This window comes from Zonotrichia leucophrys, unplaced genomic scaffold, assembly GCF_028769735.1.
Source record: "Zonotrichia leucophrys gambelii isolate GWCS_2022_RI unplaced genomic scaffold, RI_Zleu_2.0 Scaffold_328_57872, whole genome shotgun sequence".
In the NCBI taxonomy this organism is placed as follows: Eukaryota; Metazoa; Chordata; class Aves; order Passeriformes; family Passerellidae; genus Zonotrichia; species Zonotrichia leucophrys.
In genome coordinates this window covers 13,823-27,890 of record NW_026992533.1, presented here as the reverse complement: position 1 = coordinate 27,890, position 14,068 = coordinate 13,823, and the positions used below count along the sequence as shown (strand labels likewise).

The 14,068-nt window shown below is 49.0% G+C and overlaps 1 long non-coding RNA gene across 1 annotated transcript; it reads left to right on the top strand.

Annotated features, from left to right (window-relative positions):
* Positions 1–3,637: 3,637 nt before the first annotated feature.
* LOC135441526 (uncharacterized) lies at positions 3,638–12,427 on the top strand. The gene is made up of 5 exons (XR_010438498.1): positions 3,638–3,717; positions 11,549–11,584; positions 11,701–11,739; positions 12,130–12,198; positions 12,290–12,427. It is a non-coding gene; the product is annotated as an uncharacterized LOC135441526 (long non-coding RNA).
* Positions 12,428–14,068: the final 1,641 nt, after the last annotated feature.

The following is a 14,068-nucleotide window of genomic DNA, read 5'->3' as shown; positions in this document are numbered from 1 at the left end:
GTGACACTCTGGGCCCTTGTAGAATCCAAAAGCCCCTTTGTGGCCATGGGCCCTTGTGGAACCGAAGGGAGATGCAAACCTGTGAGGCCTCATGGAACCATCCACTGTGATCTCTCAGGGCCTCATGGTTCCCAGGAACCATTGTGACACTGCAGGACTAAGTGGCACCAAGGGGACATTGTGACACTGTGGAATTCATGGAACTAAGGGGATGCTGTGACACTCTGGTGCCTACAGATGTTCATTGTGACCCTGTGGCTTGTGGAAACAAGGGGACACTGTGACACTGTGGGGTCTCAGGGAATCCAGAGGCCCTTGTGACAAAGCAAGGCCAGTTGGAACCAAGGATCCATTGGGATACCTCAGGGCCTTGTGGTGTCCAGGGGTCCTTTTGACATTGTGGGGCCTCATGGAGCCGAAGGGGCCCTGGGATTCTGTGGGGCCTCATGGAGCCAAAGGTGCCCTGGGATTCTGTGGGGCCTCATGGAGCCAAAGGGGCCCTGGGATTCTGTGGGGCCTCATGGAGCCAAAGAGGCCCTGGGATTCTGTGGGGCCTCGTGGAGCCAAAGGGGCCCTGGGATTCTGTGGGGCTTCGTGGAGCCAAAGGTGCCCTGGGATTCTGTGGGGCCTCATGGAGCCAAAGGAGCCCTGGTGACATGGCGGCCACTCGGAGATGTCTGCACCCAGCCCTGTCTCCTGGCCAGTGCCAGGAGTGGCCACTCCCTGTCCGCCCTTGGGGCCGGTTTGGCTGGTGGTACAAGCAGGGCCGCTGTCTCCCAGAAGCAGCAGCTGCTCTGTGCAGCCACTGATGTTGTCCTGAGCTGAGAAACCCAGAGCCAAGGAAAGAGAGAGATCACTTGTGCAGATTCCCAAGAGGATTTAACCTCCGAGAGGGTGAAGGGACAAGTGACAGCAAAAGTTCCAATAGCTTCAGTACGGGACAGGGAATATGGGGAGGATACAAACCAGGAGCAACGGCAGAAACCTGGGGAGGAGCACAGGGCAGGGCACACATTATGGCAGCCAGCGGGGAACAACAGGGGAGGAGAGTGGACTGAGCATAGCAATTGGCATTCAAGGGATACAAGATGGACACAGAAGTTTCTAGAGAGAAAGGTGGGGTTTCTGTAATGGACAAGGGAGGAGGGCAGGGTTTCCCTCAGTGGCAGGGAAGGATCTGGAATTAGGGGAAGTCTTGAGGGAGATGGACAGAGGGATGGGAAGGTACATCTCCAGGACAAACCAACATGCATGGGGGGCAACTGGAACAAACTACTTTTGTTTATCACAGCACAGTTTCATAACAAAGGAACTTACGCCACACCCTGGGATTCTGTGTGGCCTCCCGGAACTGAGGGTACTCAGAGACACTGTGGGGCCTCCTGGTTCTCAGTCTCTTCTGACACTGGTGTCCATCGACAAAGACACAAAAATGGGCAGCCTGAGCCTGTGGATGCAGAATATTGCCATCTCCATGGGAGGACGTTCCTGCCATCTGTGCTGCTGTGTGTTCCCTCTGCTCTCCAAGGGAACTGAATCCTACAAGAGACACCTACCCCTCTGGAATCTGACACCACAGGGCCTTGTGTGGGTAGGGAGCACAGACATCTTTTGCTCCATCCTGCTGCTCAGAGCCCATCCAACCAGAATATTTCCAAGAATGGGGCATCCACCAGGTGCCTTGGAAACCTGTGCCTGTGTTTCACCACCACAGCATCAAAGATTTCTTCCTTATCTCCAGTCTGAACTTATTTTCTTCTGCTTTAAAACCATTTCCTCTTCCCAGTGAGACAAGCCCTACTAAAACATTTCTCCCCACATTTCTTGTGAGGTTCCTTGAAGTCCTGCAAGGTCTCAATTGGGTCTCCCCATGGCCTTTTCTGATCTAGACTGAACCACCTCAACTCCCCCCGCCTGTCTCTGTCAAAGAGGTGCTCCAACCCTTTGGAGCATTTCAGCCTGCTCTGGAGCTGCTCCATGAAGTCTGAGCCTTTCGTGTGCTGAGAACCCCGATGTAAATTGTTTGTGCAAAAGCACCAGTCAGTCAAAGAGGGGAAATAGCTCATTGCTGAAATGCTGCTGAGAGCTGGAGGGAGAGACTCTGCACAGCTCATGCACAGCCCTGAGGGGGGCAGGGACATTCCCATGGGGTCCCTGAAGCTGCAGGGCCAATCTGCCCACACTGGGAGCCTCTGAACTTGTCCAGCTCCTTCTGCCTGGGCTGGTGGCACGTGGTCAGTGGCTGTCCAGCGCCACCCCCCTGACTGGCACTGATCTCCAAGGAGGTCTGGATCTCACCTTGGCCATTATTCTGCAATTAGAATCCTGCGGACACGTCCTCAATTCCATTCCATGGTGTCTTCAGCAACCCAATGACATCACAGCTCTTGTCCATCAGTCAAGGATCTCCCACGGGTAACTTCTGGTCTCTCAGCCCTGGGGCTCTCCACAGAAAAATCTTCCTGGGCCCTGCACCTCCTTGGGTGAGTTCCAGAGCAAACAGTCAAGGCAATGGCCTGAAATGTTTTCCCAGCTGGGTCATAACACTTCTCTGATGGATCCAAAAAGTCCCTGGAAAAAGAGAGGTGCAGAACCCTTCACTAATGCCCTGGAATGTCAAACAGGAACCACAGCCTTGGACAGCTCTCAGGAACCACTTCACTGTGGATTTTCCTTCCTGAAAGCCCAAGATGTCTGAATGTCCTCCTGGTGCCTCAGGGCCTGGGTAAACAGGGCTTGTCAGAGATGCTGGCAGAGCACCAACACCCCTCCTCCTCACAGGGCACCTCTGTTACCCCAGTTAGCTCCGAGTGGCTGCCTGGGGACAGGTGCCCACTTCCCCATGTCCCTGGGATGGGCACATCCTCCTCAGGGCCAGTGCTGGCCGGGGCCCAGAGCCAGGGCCATGACCCAGGTGCTCTGGGAGGGCTCCGTGGCTGCAGGTGTGAGAGGATGAGGGGCAGAGCAGGGCATATTCCCCTCTGTTGAGTGCTCTGGGCATGGAGCTTGGTCGGGTTTGGCATCTCAGGGAAAGGGATATCAGGTTGTGTGGATGTGGGAATTGTCACTGCTGAGCCATTCCCCAGCCCTCAGCCTTGTCTGCAGGTGATCAGCATTGCCCAGTGCTCCCCAGTGTCTGTAGTGTCTGAGATGCCAATCAGCCACCTGATCACATGTCCCTTGTTCCCCTTGTTCTCCCACATGTTGGGTTTGGGGCCGGGCTCAGCTCTGGGGTGTCCCCCAGGGAAAGCTCGGGGAGGGGAGGGGCAGCAGGAGATGGGGGATCTGGCACTGGGGGCTGTTGGAGGATGGATTGTGTTGGACTGGGGGTTGTCCCCACAGGGTCCCCAGGTGCCTTTGGCTCCCTGACTGCCCCCCTTGGCCCCCCAGGTGCCTGGGCCCTTCCAGGGGCAGCTGCCCCATGCAGAAACCTGGAGGGATGCCGGGCAAGGGGGCTGGATCCGTGCCACAGGTGGTGTGGGATGGACTCTGTGCCAGGACTGGGCTTGTAGCCAGGGCTGGGGGTTGTGCCAGGCTGGGCTTTGGCCTGGGGGCTGGCAGGGAGGGTGCAGGGAGGAGTCCCGGCAGGGATAAAGGTGCTCCTCATCTGCTGCAGCCTCAGGCAGCGCTGCCCAGAGCCAGAGGAAGATGAAGGTGGCTGTTCTCAGCGTGGCCCTGCTCTTCTCCATCCTGCTGTGCCCCCCGGCACAGGCCAAGGTGAGGCACCAGCCAAACGCTGTCCCCACATCCTGCCCTTTCTGGCCTCCCATCCCACCCTTTTGGTCCCTCCTCTGTGTCCCATTCAGGGTCCCTAGGTGTCCTCCCACTGACCATTCCTGAGGCCTTTCCTTCCATGACCCCCCTCAATCCTTTGCCTTTCTTCCTGGCCACTGCAGAGTGCTCCCCCTGTACAATTCCCTGACTCACGTCCCACTCCCACAGCATCTCCCAGTCCTGTTGCTTTTGTCCCCACCCATCCTCATTCTTCTGTCCCCACCCAGCCCCCCTCTTGCACTCCCATGTCCCTACACTTCAATTCCTTTCTCCTCCCCTGTGAGACAGAGTAAAGATCCATCTTGAACTAGGTGAAGTGTCTGAGAGAGGTGAAGGGTCTGTGGAGCTAAAGCTGAAGGAGAGGCCGCGTTCCAGAGACAGCAAAGAGACAGAGAAAGAAAAACAGAAAAACCACGAAGTCAATCTGCCCCCGACCTAAGAATTCCTCCGATAAAGAAGAATTAGTGCTAAGTGTCATGCAAGATGAATATGTATGAACTTATTGTGAAACTGTATGCATATGCATTTGGAAGGGGGATAAAAGGAGGTCTGAAATCTTCAAGAGTACGCATGCCCTTTTAGAGAGTCTTGCGTCCGGCGCGCGTCGTAATAAAGCATACCGAGCTTTACAACTTTTATAAGTTGTGAAGTTTCTTCTTTTCTCCGCAAAACATTTTGGCGAGCCAGCCAGGAGTTCTCTGTCCCCGCGGGGGCAGGGGGGATAGACGGACCTCCATGGCGCGCCCCAGGATTTTTTCCTGGTGGGGCTCCGCTTGTCTCAACTTGCCACCTGACAGGACAGACAACGACCCGCTGGCCTGCGGAGGAGAACACGGTATGTACTATGGGGCCCCAGGGGGGGAGGAAGGAGAGAAAGGGAGTAAATCACCCAGAGACGTCTGGGTTCATGGGTTCAGCTGATAGAGCAGCTGTATTAGAGACGGGGTTCGTCGTTCTGATAGAGCAGCTGTATTAGAGGCCGGGTTCGTCGTTCTGATAGAGCAGACCGCTAGCGGCTTTGGGGGTAAGCCGGGTGAACCCGTGTATGTGTGTATTGAGGATTCATAGTTCTGATAGAGCAGGACTGGTGAGCCCGTGTGTTTTGTTTGTGTGTGTGTGTGATGTCCGGACACTGTGTTACTGTATGGTTAATGTGTGTGGCCAGTGCACTGTGTTTGTGATCGTGCAGGTGATAAGTGTATGGTGTTTAAAAGAGAGTAAATCTACAGTGCCTTACAGTGCGGGAGGGGTCAGTACTCACCGTGTTTGAAGCAGCCGAGTGAGGCCAGAGGTGCCGGCTGCAGCAGGCTGTGGGGGCAGGGAGAGAAGTGCCCCGCAGAGAAGCAAGTGGATGAATGTCAGTGATAGTATTTATCGTGTTTGAATGTAGTGATTTGTGTAGATTTGGTACATTTTAACCGTGAGTATGAGCTCAGAGAATTCCTTTGCCTTGGATGCTTGGACTTGATCTCTAGACTGTGCGCTGTTATTTTGATTGTGTCCAGGAAAAATTGATTTGAGTAAATGCCGAATTATAGTGTGCTGTGTTGTGTTGAGAAAAGTGAGCACTTTGAGAAATAAGCCCTTTCCCAGTGATTTTGTGTGGTGATTTTCTTCCGCTGCATTGTGGTAATTTGATTCTCAGATTGTATAGTGATGTTTGTAGAGATTTTAAGGTTTTGTTGCAACAAGAGTAGCATTTTACATAGGAGAACTATAGTACAGTGATTTATGTTTAACTTCGATAAAGTGAGTTAAAGGAATTCCAAGAATTCTCCCCCTCATAGTAATTCAAGCCTTGGCTCTAGTGAATTTGAGATAAAGGCGGGGGGTGAGAGTGCGTGTGTCTGTGGGCATATCAGAGTTTCGGCTGTGACTAGCACAGCCTTTTTGCAAAGCAGCAAAACAAGTGTAAGTAGACACAGTGCTTAATTAGACTGTGCAAGAAGAGAACTAGAAAAGACTGATATTTTGTAAAACAGAGTTTATATAGAAGAAGTGAATGAGATGAATTAGTTAATGAGACTTATGAGATTTATGAGACTTCAGTTGGTACTGCAGTAAGTCTTTACTGGAAACAATCTGCTGTAGAGATTTAAAGTTCTCTGTAACAAACAGAATAGCCTGCCTTTGTGAGCAATTTCAGGGAGCCTTTGGTACATCAAGAAGCTAGCAGGCTGTGTGAGGTGACAGTGGCTGCGCCCTGGGCACAGGGACAGCTCTGGCTGCCCCGTCTCCCCAGGGAACACGGGAATGGCCTGTGGGCAAAAGCTGGATGTGCAGGTATTATTGCAGTGCGGTGTTTATGAGAAACACTGGTATTGCTGTTTTGCTGTTCCAATAAGTGTCAGGGTACACGCCCCGAGTGTAAATTAAAGGTTTCCGGTCAAGCGGATTCAGAACCTAAAGTCTTAGAGCTTGTGTGTGAGAATCACATCTGATACCTGCCACCTGGAGCTGTGTGTATAGGAGGAAAACTGAGAAACTACTGTGAAGGTCTGTAAAAAGTTCAAATAGAAGCGAGATAGGGCAAGGAGAAATAAATAATGAGAACTGACCAGAGCAAACAGGTTCCTAAATTAGCCCCTTTTGGGAGGGGCTCGCTGGGAGGAGGTTGCCAGTAAGAGCAGCTCAGAAAATAAAACGATTTATAGTGCTTCATTGCTGTTAGCACTGTTTTATAATAGGAAGATAAATGAGATAGTTTTTGTATGCTGAAATGTCTATTATTTTAAGAAATCACTCAGAATGACAAAGAGACTGTGAGATCAGACCGCTCTCTGGTCTTGGCCCTTGAAAAGGAAAGCAAGGCAAAGAGAAAGCAAATCAAACATGTTGTTCAGCATGCAGCATAAGATAGCAACGTATGAAATCAGGCAAGGATTATCATGCTGAAATGCGAAGCAATCACAGTTCGCAAAATGAGTACATATGATTTGCTGAAGGCTTCCTCCCAAGGTAAGGGAGGAGGGGTAAAGGTAACCTTCCCAAAAGGGAAGAATTTTGTCGGCACAAGGGTTATGTGTTCTGTTTTAAATAAAGCTTTAGTACCTGTGGAGAATGTTTATGTTGTAGTGTAGGGAATGAACAACTGGCCAGTCTGAGAAGGCATACTTTTGCAAACCTTTAAAGTAACATGTGTACTATGTGTACCTAAAAGCTTTTGTACAATTTGCTCAATTTGCTAAACATTCTCAAGTGAGAAAGGTTACTCTGGAGGCAAATAATATAAAGATGTTAGGCTTAATATTAACAGACACTGAAATTAAGAAAGACATTAGTAAGGAGATATTAGAATAAGTAAATAAGTGTTTTCAAGGGTATGGGCCTCTGCTGCACCAGGGAGAGTGAAAGATGCTCCCCCATGGGATGCTCCCCCATCAAGCTTAACGAAAGAACACAACCAGTGAGAACTGAGTAGTACCCTCAAAGGGAAGGTAAGGAAGGAATCAGTCCAATAACTGGTAGTACTGGATTAAGGGCTGTCAATAAGATAACACAGAATTTGTACCCTGTGGTAGCAAATCCATAGACCTTACTAACCTTGTTTAACACCTGAGCTAACCTGGTTCACTGTTTTAGGCCTAAGAGATGCCTTCTTTTGCCTCCCTATCCACAAAGCCAGCCAGAACATTTTTGCATTCAAACACAAGCTCACATAGTCCATGTGCCTGGAGGCTTCAAAATTCTCCACTCCGAGTGGAGAACAGCTTGCAAAGACCCAGAGTCCCAGGAAGCTCCACAAGAGGAAAGGAGGCTGTTGCAGTACATAGATGATCTTCTAGTAGCCACTCAGACGAGAGAAGCGAGAAAAGCCTGGACGGTAAGCCTTTTGAATTTCCTAGGACTCCAAGGACGCAGAGTCTCAAAGAAAAAAGCACAAGTAGTGAAACAGAAGGTAATCTCCAGACCCCTCTATGCTCTTATTGCCAATGGGAACTGAGATCTCCAGTGGACAAGAGACACCACACAGGCCTTTCGCCAGCTAGAGAGTCCCCTCATGTCGGCTCCAGCTTTGAAACTTCCAGATGTAAGTAAAGCATTCTCTCGATTTTTCCATGCAAGGAATTGCTCGGAGAATATTGGCTCGAGACTTGGGTCCATACCGGAGGGCAGTTGCTTACCTCTCTAAGCAACTAGATGAAATAGCCAAAGGATGGCCAGGTTGCCTCAGAGCTGTAGCAGCAGTTGTGCTGAACATTCAAGAGGCACACAAGTTTACCCTGGGACAAAAATGACTGTGCTAGTGTCCCACACAGTGTCTGCAGTACTGGAAGTAAAGGGTGGCCACTGGCTTTTCACCAGAGAAGTTTCTGAAATACCAGGCCATCATAGTAGAGCAAGATAATAGAGAGATAGTGGTGACTAATATTGTCAACCCAGCTTCTTTTCTCAGTAGAATCAAGGAGAAGCAGTACACCATGATTGCCTAGAGACCACTGAAGCTACCTACTCCAGCCTCCCAGATCTAAAAGACACTCCTCCGGACGATGCAGAGACCTGGTTCACTGACAAGAAAGCGACATTGCAAAGTTCACAGTGACTACCTGCAGAGAAGTAATAGAGTCTGGACCCTTACCAACAGGTACCTCTGCACAGGATGCTGAGATAAATGCATGGACCCATGCCTTAGAAACAGCAAAAGGCATTCAGAGTTGTGCATGCACATGGAACCATCTGGAAGGAGAGGGGACTGCAGACCTCACAGGGAAAGAAGAGACAATCCAGCTGCTGGAAACAGTTCGGCTACCTGAAAAAGCATATTAAGGCACACCAGAGAGTGAGCTTAAAATTAGAAGAAAGAAATGAGCTGGCAGATGGAGAAGCAAAGAAAGCAGCAAAGGGTAAAGTACAGATTTTCCTCGAAGGTAAGCCATAATACAATAATACTAATCAAAAGAGACGTACAACTGCAAGGGGTGGGCTACCATTGAAAGAGAGCTGGTAATCCCTTCCCATTTTCGTAGTTACTAGTGAAAGAAGAGCACTAGAAAACACACTAGGGCCTAATTACTTAAAGCCTTTTATAGAGTGTGGCTCCTTTCTCAAAATGACCAAGGTTGCGAGTGATACAGAGTACACTAGAATGAAGTGTTGACTTTGAAGTAGTAATTCCCACAGGCTTTCTAGAACACACATCTGATTGAAAGGACTGTTGTATCATTGTCAGGAATCTATATGCCACTATCACTCAGGTGAGCTGATAATGTGATCCTTGCCTCCAGACTAACCTCAAAATACGCCGGGCCAAAACTCGGTCAGACTGGGAGAGGCCATGGGCCTGTACAGCAGTGGCAAATCAACTTTTCAGAACTCCCAAGGAAAAGGGAGTATCAGTATTTACTGGTATTAATAGATACATTTTCAAGGTGGCCAGAAACATTCCCCACCAGAACTGTCAAAGCTCAAGAGGTGACCAGATCATTTTTACAAGAGATAATACCACGCTTCAGAGTTCCAGCCACAATATCCTCAGATAAAAAATCACCTTTCATTTCCAAAATAGTACAAAATATTAGTAGCCATCTGGGCATAGATTAAGAACTCCACACCCCATACCGCCCCCAATCAAGCGGCCAAGGAGAGAGAATGAATCATTTAATTAAGCAGCAAATCATAAGACTAAAGCAAGAAACTCTTCCACTAGCACTATTGCAAATTCAAACTAAACCTTTTGAGCTAAAAGAATGCTGAATCCTTTTAGAATGCCTTATAGAAGACCATAGAATACAAGGAGAATGTCCAGAATGTCCACTTACATGGTAGCATTAAGCAAACAGCTCAAAGTAATTGAGAAACTTGTGGCTGGAACTCGGAGCAGAGAGTTGCATAGCCTGCGGTTGATGTATATGTTAAGTCTCTTACAGAGAAGACTTCGGAACCACAGTGGGAGAGACCACTGCAAGTACCTCTCACCACCTTCACTGCAATCAAAATCAAGGAGCAGAATGCTGGATCCATCACTCTCGGGTGAAGAAAGCCCAGAAGCCCCTTCAGGAGTGACACCAAGAAACAATGAACTGAGACTAAAACTTATTCGGGCAAAATGAGTATATTGCGGTCGGGAGTAGCTCATACTTTAGTGTACAGAATTGTTTTGTATGGAATTATAACTGAAGTTTTGGAACTAGAGAATACCTCTACCCAAAGCAATGCTGAATAGCCTTAGTCCCTGGCATTTAATCAGTATACTGGATTCATAGGAAAACCTTCTGAGATAAAGAAGGTTTATATTAAACATATTTACTGTAGTAATCCACGAGAATCAAGTATGTGAAGAGTAAGAATAGCAAGAACAGGAGCTGTAAACACTTCAAAGAATCTGAAGAGAAGAAATCAAAGTAAAGTGCTTAGTCATCAATAAAACAGCTTATGAGAGACCAGATGTAATTAGTGTCTGAACCTCCCCTGGTGTATATGAACACCAGAAGTCTGTGATGACCTAAGTGAATCAGACTGTTGGTGTAATTTCACCCTGATACAGCCTGTAGAAGTGACCTGCCTTTGAGCTCAAGTTACTGTCAGACTTTCATTTGAATTCAAAGTGGACACTGCACTTTTTACCACAGCGGGGCCTTATACACCCCACACTAGTTCAGACTCTACCCAAACTCCAAACTTAGACCTAACGTAGTAAAGAATGTGACTGAACAACAGCTATTATTCAATCCAGAATGGACTCTCAAACGTGTAGAGTTGATAATGCAAATTAACATCTCAAAAATCCAACCAGCCTGCTCCTCCTTTCTAAAATCAGTGATTGTCCCAGTCTGAGGTAGTTAGATTCTGCTTAAAAGAAGTAGAGAGAGAGACCCCCTCAGAGCTCAGCAGCAGGCTGTAAGATTTTGAGCATCACTTTTGTGCTGAGTGTTTCAAATAGCAGAAACCTGATCCCAGTTTCTTCTGAAGCACTGCAATGAATTTAAGCTTTTCTCTCAAGATTTCCCCTCCATTATCTTCTGCCCTGAACACAGTCCACAGCTTGATCTTAGCTAGGAGCAAAGTGGGTGACCAGGAGAGACATTCCTGCTTGCCACACATCTGAGAAATCAGGTACTTTAGAGGGAGAGAGAGAAGTTAGATTCCCTGAAGTCTCTACATTTCAGAACAAACATCTGTCTCAAGTATGACCTAAACCTCTGTCAGATACACTTGTGAAGTGTGTCTGAATTTGTAGTATGAGCCCAGCACATCCCTCTGGCAGGGAGGGATGATCATAGACAGAAAGCAGTTCCTGTTCCCCACAACAAACATCTAATTAGCATATTAGAGACAAGATTAAGAGTTTTAAATAGAATTGATTCAGAAATACTGATGAATAAACTGGCTGCTGCAGCAGGTAGCCTAACAAAATTGAAGCAGCCTTTATAGTAATCTCTACTGGCATTAAGAACTAGCCAGTGACAGATTTCAAAAGTACTGCCAAAGTAAAGAAGTATGAACAGGCTGGAGACCAAGACCACAAATTGATAGTAGAAGCACTTAGTATAGTTCAAGATAATGTGTCTTTAGCTTTCAGTTGTATACAAGCACAGTTATGGATACAAGCAACAGCAGCTCTACCTCACACCCTGCTCCTTCCATACCCCCAGCCCTGTCCCTTGGGCCCTCAGTTGACCCCAGATCAGTGTCTTTGGGTCTCCCCTCATCTCAGACATATCTCCTTGGAGGCCCTGAATTCCCATCCCTCTGCCTGTGCCCTGCTCCCTGCACCTGTGTGACACCCCAGCCCCACAAGGTCCAGTCCGGACCCAGCCTTTGTTCTCCTTTCCAGGCACTCCTGGAAGGAACCCAAGATGATCTCCAGGAGGTGAGTGGGCTGCTACCTTTGCAGGGCATCCCCTCAGGGAACTGGGGGACACTGGTGTCCCCCCATCCCTTGCTGGCACTGGGGACATCCAGCGAGGTCTCCTGGTCTCTCTGCAGTTGGATTTAGACAATGTCGCGGTCCTGGAGACGCCTCTGGTGGGTACCACGTGTTCTGCTGGTGTCAGACCCTCCCCTTGCATGGCCACCACAGCCCAGGCCCTCCCAGTGTGTCCCAGCACAGCCCAGTGCACGCCTCCTGACAGCTCAGACAATCCCCTTCCCCACGGCTCCTCCCCAGGGAAGCCTTTGCCCAGGGCCCTGCTGCATTCCCATCCCTGTCATGCCAGGACCCCCTGGATGAGCCAGGACGCAGCCCCTGCCCCAGCTGTGCCTCTTGGCCAGGAGCCCAGTGCTTCTGGGCAGCAGCACAGCAGCTCCTGCACCCAATTGCTGCCACAGCCCCTTCCCCAAGGCCCCCCTGCTCTCCCCTGCCTTCCAGTGCAGCCCAGTGCCCCCAGTGTGTCTCTAATGCTGCCTTTTCCCCAGCCCCCTGTGGCTGAAGAGCTGCGGGCTCTCCTGCGGCAGAAGCGCCTGGCTGCCTCTCTGGATGCCTAGGTGAGCCGTGCCTGCAGGGATAGGGCTGGGGACAAAGCCCATCCATGGCCCAGTGGGCTCCAGAGGTCACGTTCTTGGCTTTGTCTTTTAGGGTGTGAAGGACCAGTGGACTTTATCCTCTCCAGTGGCATGAGGAGATGATCATCCCTGGAGGAACCCCCTGAACTCTTTGAGCCCTGGGCCATTTCCCCTGAATAATCATTCATCAAGAATCAGTAAACCCTTTGAGCAAAGCTTTGCTCTGTGTCCATGTGTGTGTCTATGGGTCTGGATTTCCTCCTTTCCGGCGGTCCAGGGAAGTCAGGCCAGGTCTGGGCTCTGCTTCCTTGACACAGTCTGTGCTTTCCCCCAGACAAATGGTGTGTTTGGAGTTGTGCAGAGTCCAGGGGGAGTGGATTGACTGGGGGGGTGGGTTCCAGGTGGTGAGAAAGGTTGTAGGTTGTTATAACTAAAAAATCTGCCAATTAAAAAAAAAAAAAAAGTTTGCAGTGTGAACCAGTTACACCAGTTGCTGCCAAGGTGGAGTTCTACCTGTTTGTTATTGTAATCACTGTTTGTTATTGTTAATTGCTCCTTTTGTATCAGTATGGCCCGGCCTAAAGCTAACTTAATAGCCCTTCTCCCCGGACAGTGAAAGGAGACATGGGGGGGGGGGGGGCATCAGAGGGCATGCAAAATAACCTTGAGACCAGCATGCCATGGGAAGCCACCCTACCGAACTTACTGAAAAGACTCCAAAAACAACAAGCCAACACAGAATTAAGAGATCAAAGTTATGTCTGGATGTGAGGAGCAAAGTACTGAGCCTGCAGAGACGCTGAGAACCTTTGTTGCCTCTCGCCCTGAGCAAAGACCTCAGCTGGAACAAAGACCCCGAGACTAGAAAACCCAAAAGTTGTAACATGGGGTATATCCCCACTGCTCTTGTGAGGGTAGGACCCTCACCTTTGCCCCTTAGTGGACAAAGCTACACATTCCTCCATTCCTCCTCCTCCGAGTCATCCTGGGATCGATGACAGAGAAGCTGCGGACCTGTCGAGCCTCCCAACCTTAAGCTGATCACTTTTAATCAAGGCATTAAAAGGAGAATAAATCTCCTGCCCTGTTTATTCCATGGTTCACTGTGAAAGTGGTAGGAATGGCCTGGGTTTAAAAGAAAAATAAAAATTCAAAACAAGCTTTCTTTTAAAACTTTTTCTCCCCATTTCGTGGCTGGTAACCATGTGGGTGGCTCATCCACACAATGGCTGCTCTCCTTTTTATATCCTTGCTGCTGCAACAGGCAGCCCTAGCTCCTCCCAAAGGCTGTCTGTTGACTCTTGGTCGCTGTCCATTGGTGTAGACTGCTTTTGTGGAACTGCATTGGAGGGCAGGTGTTGCTAAGCCGTGCCTCTTAGGAACAATCTGCCCCTCCCCAAATGCCCGGACTGCCAAGATCATCCCAGGATAACAATGCTGGGTGGCGGGGGACACATTGCAATAACAGAACTATAAATTTGTACAACTTCTCTTAACATACTAACCATGTTCACCCTTTAATTGGGAGAGCCAACCATCTCATTACTCATCTCTAACACTGTGGCATTCACATTGTCTGAAAAAATCCCTCCGCCAAGGATTTTTCTCCTGGGAAGCTAAGTAGCCTCAGAGAAAAAGGAAAACAATTCTTATCTCATTTGCTTCTCATGTGTTGTGCTCATGTGCAGAATGTGTTTGGAGATTGTTTACCCACAGGTGATTTGTTTGATTGGATTCTGGTGTGAGTTATTTTGACTCATTGGCCAATTATGGCCAAACTGTGTCGAGACTCTGGAAAGAGTCAGGAGTTTTCATTATTGTCTTTTGAACATTCACTAAGTATAATTTCTCT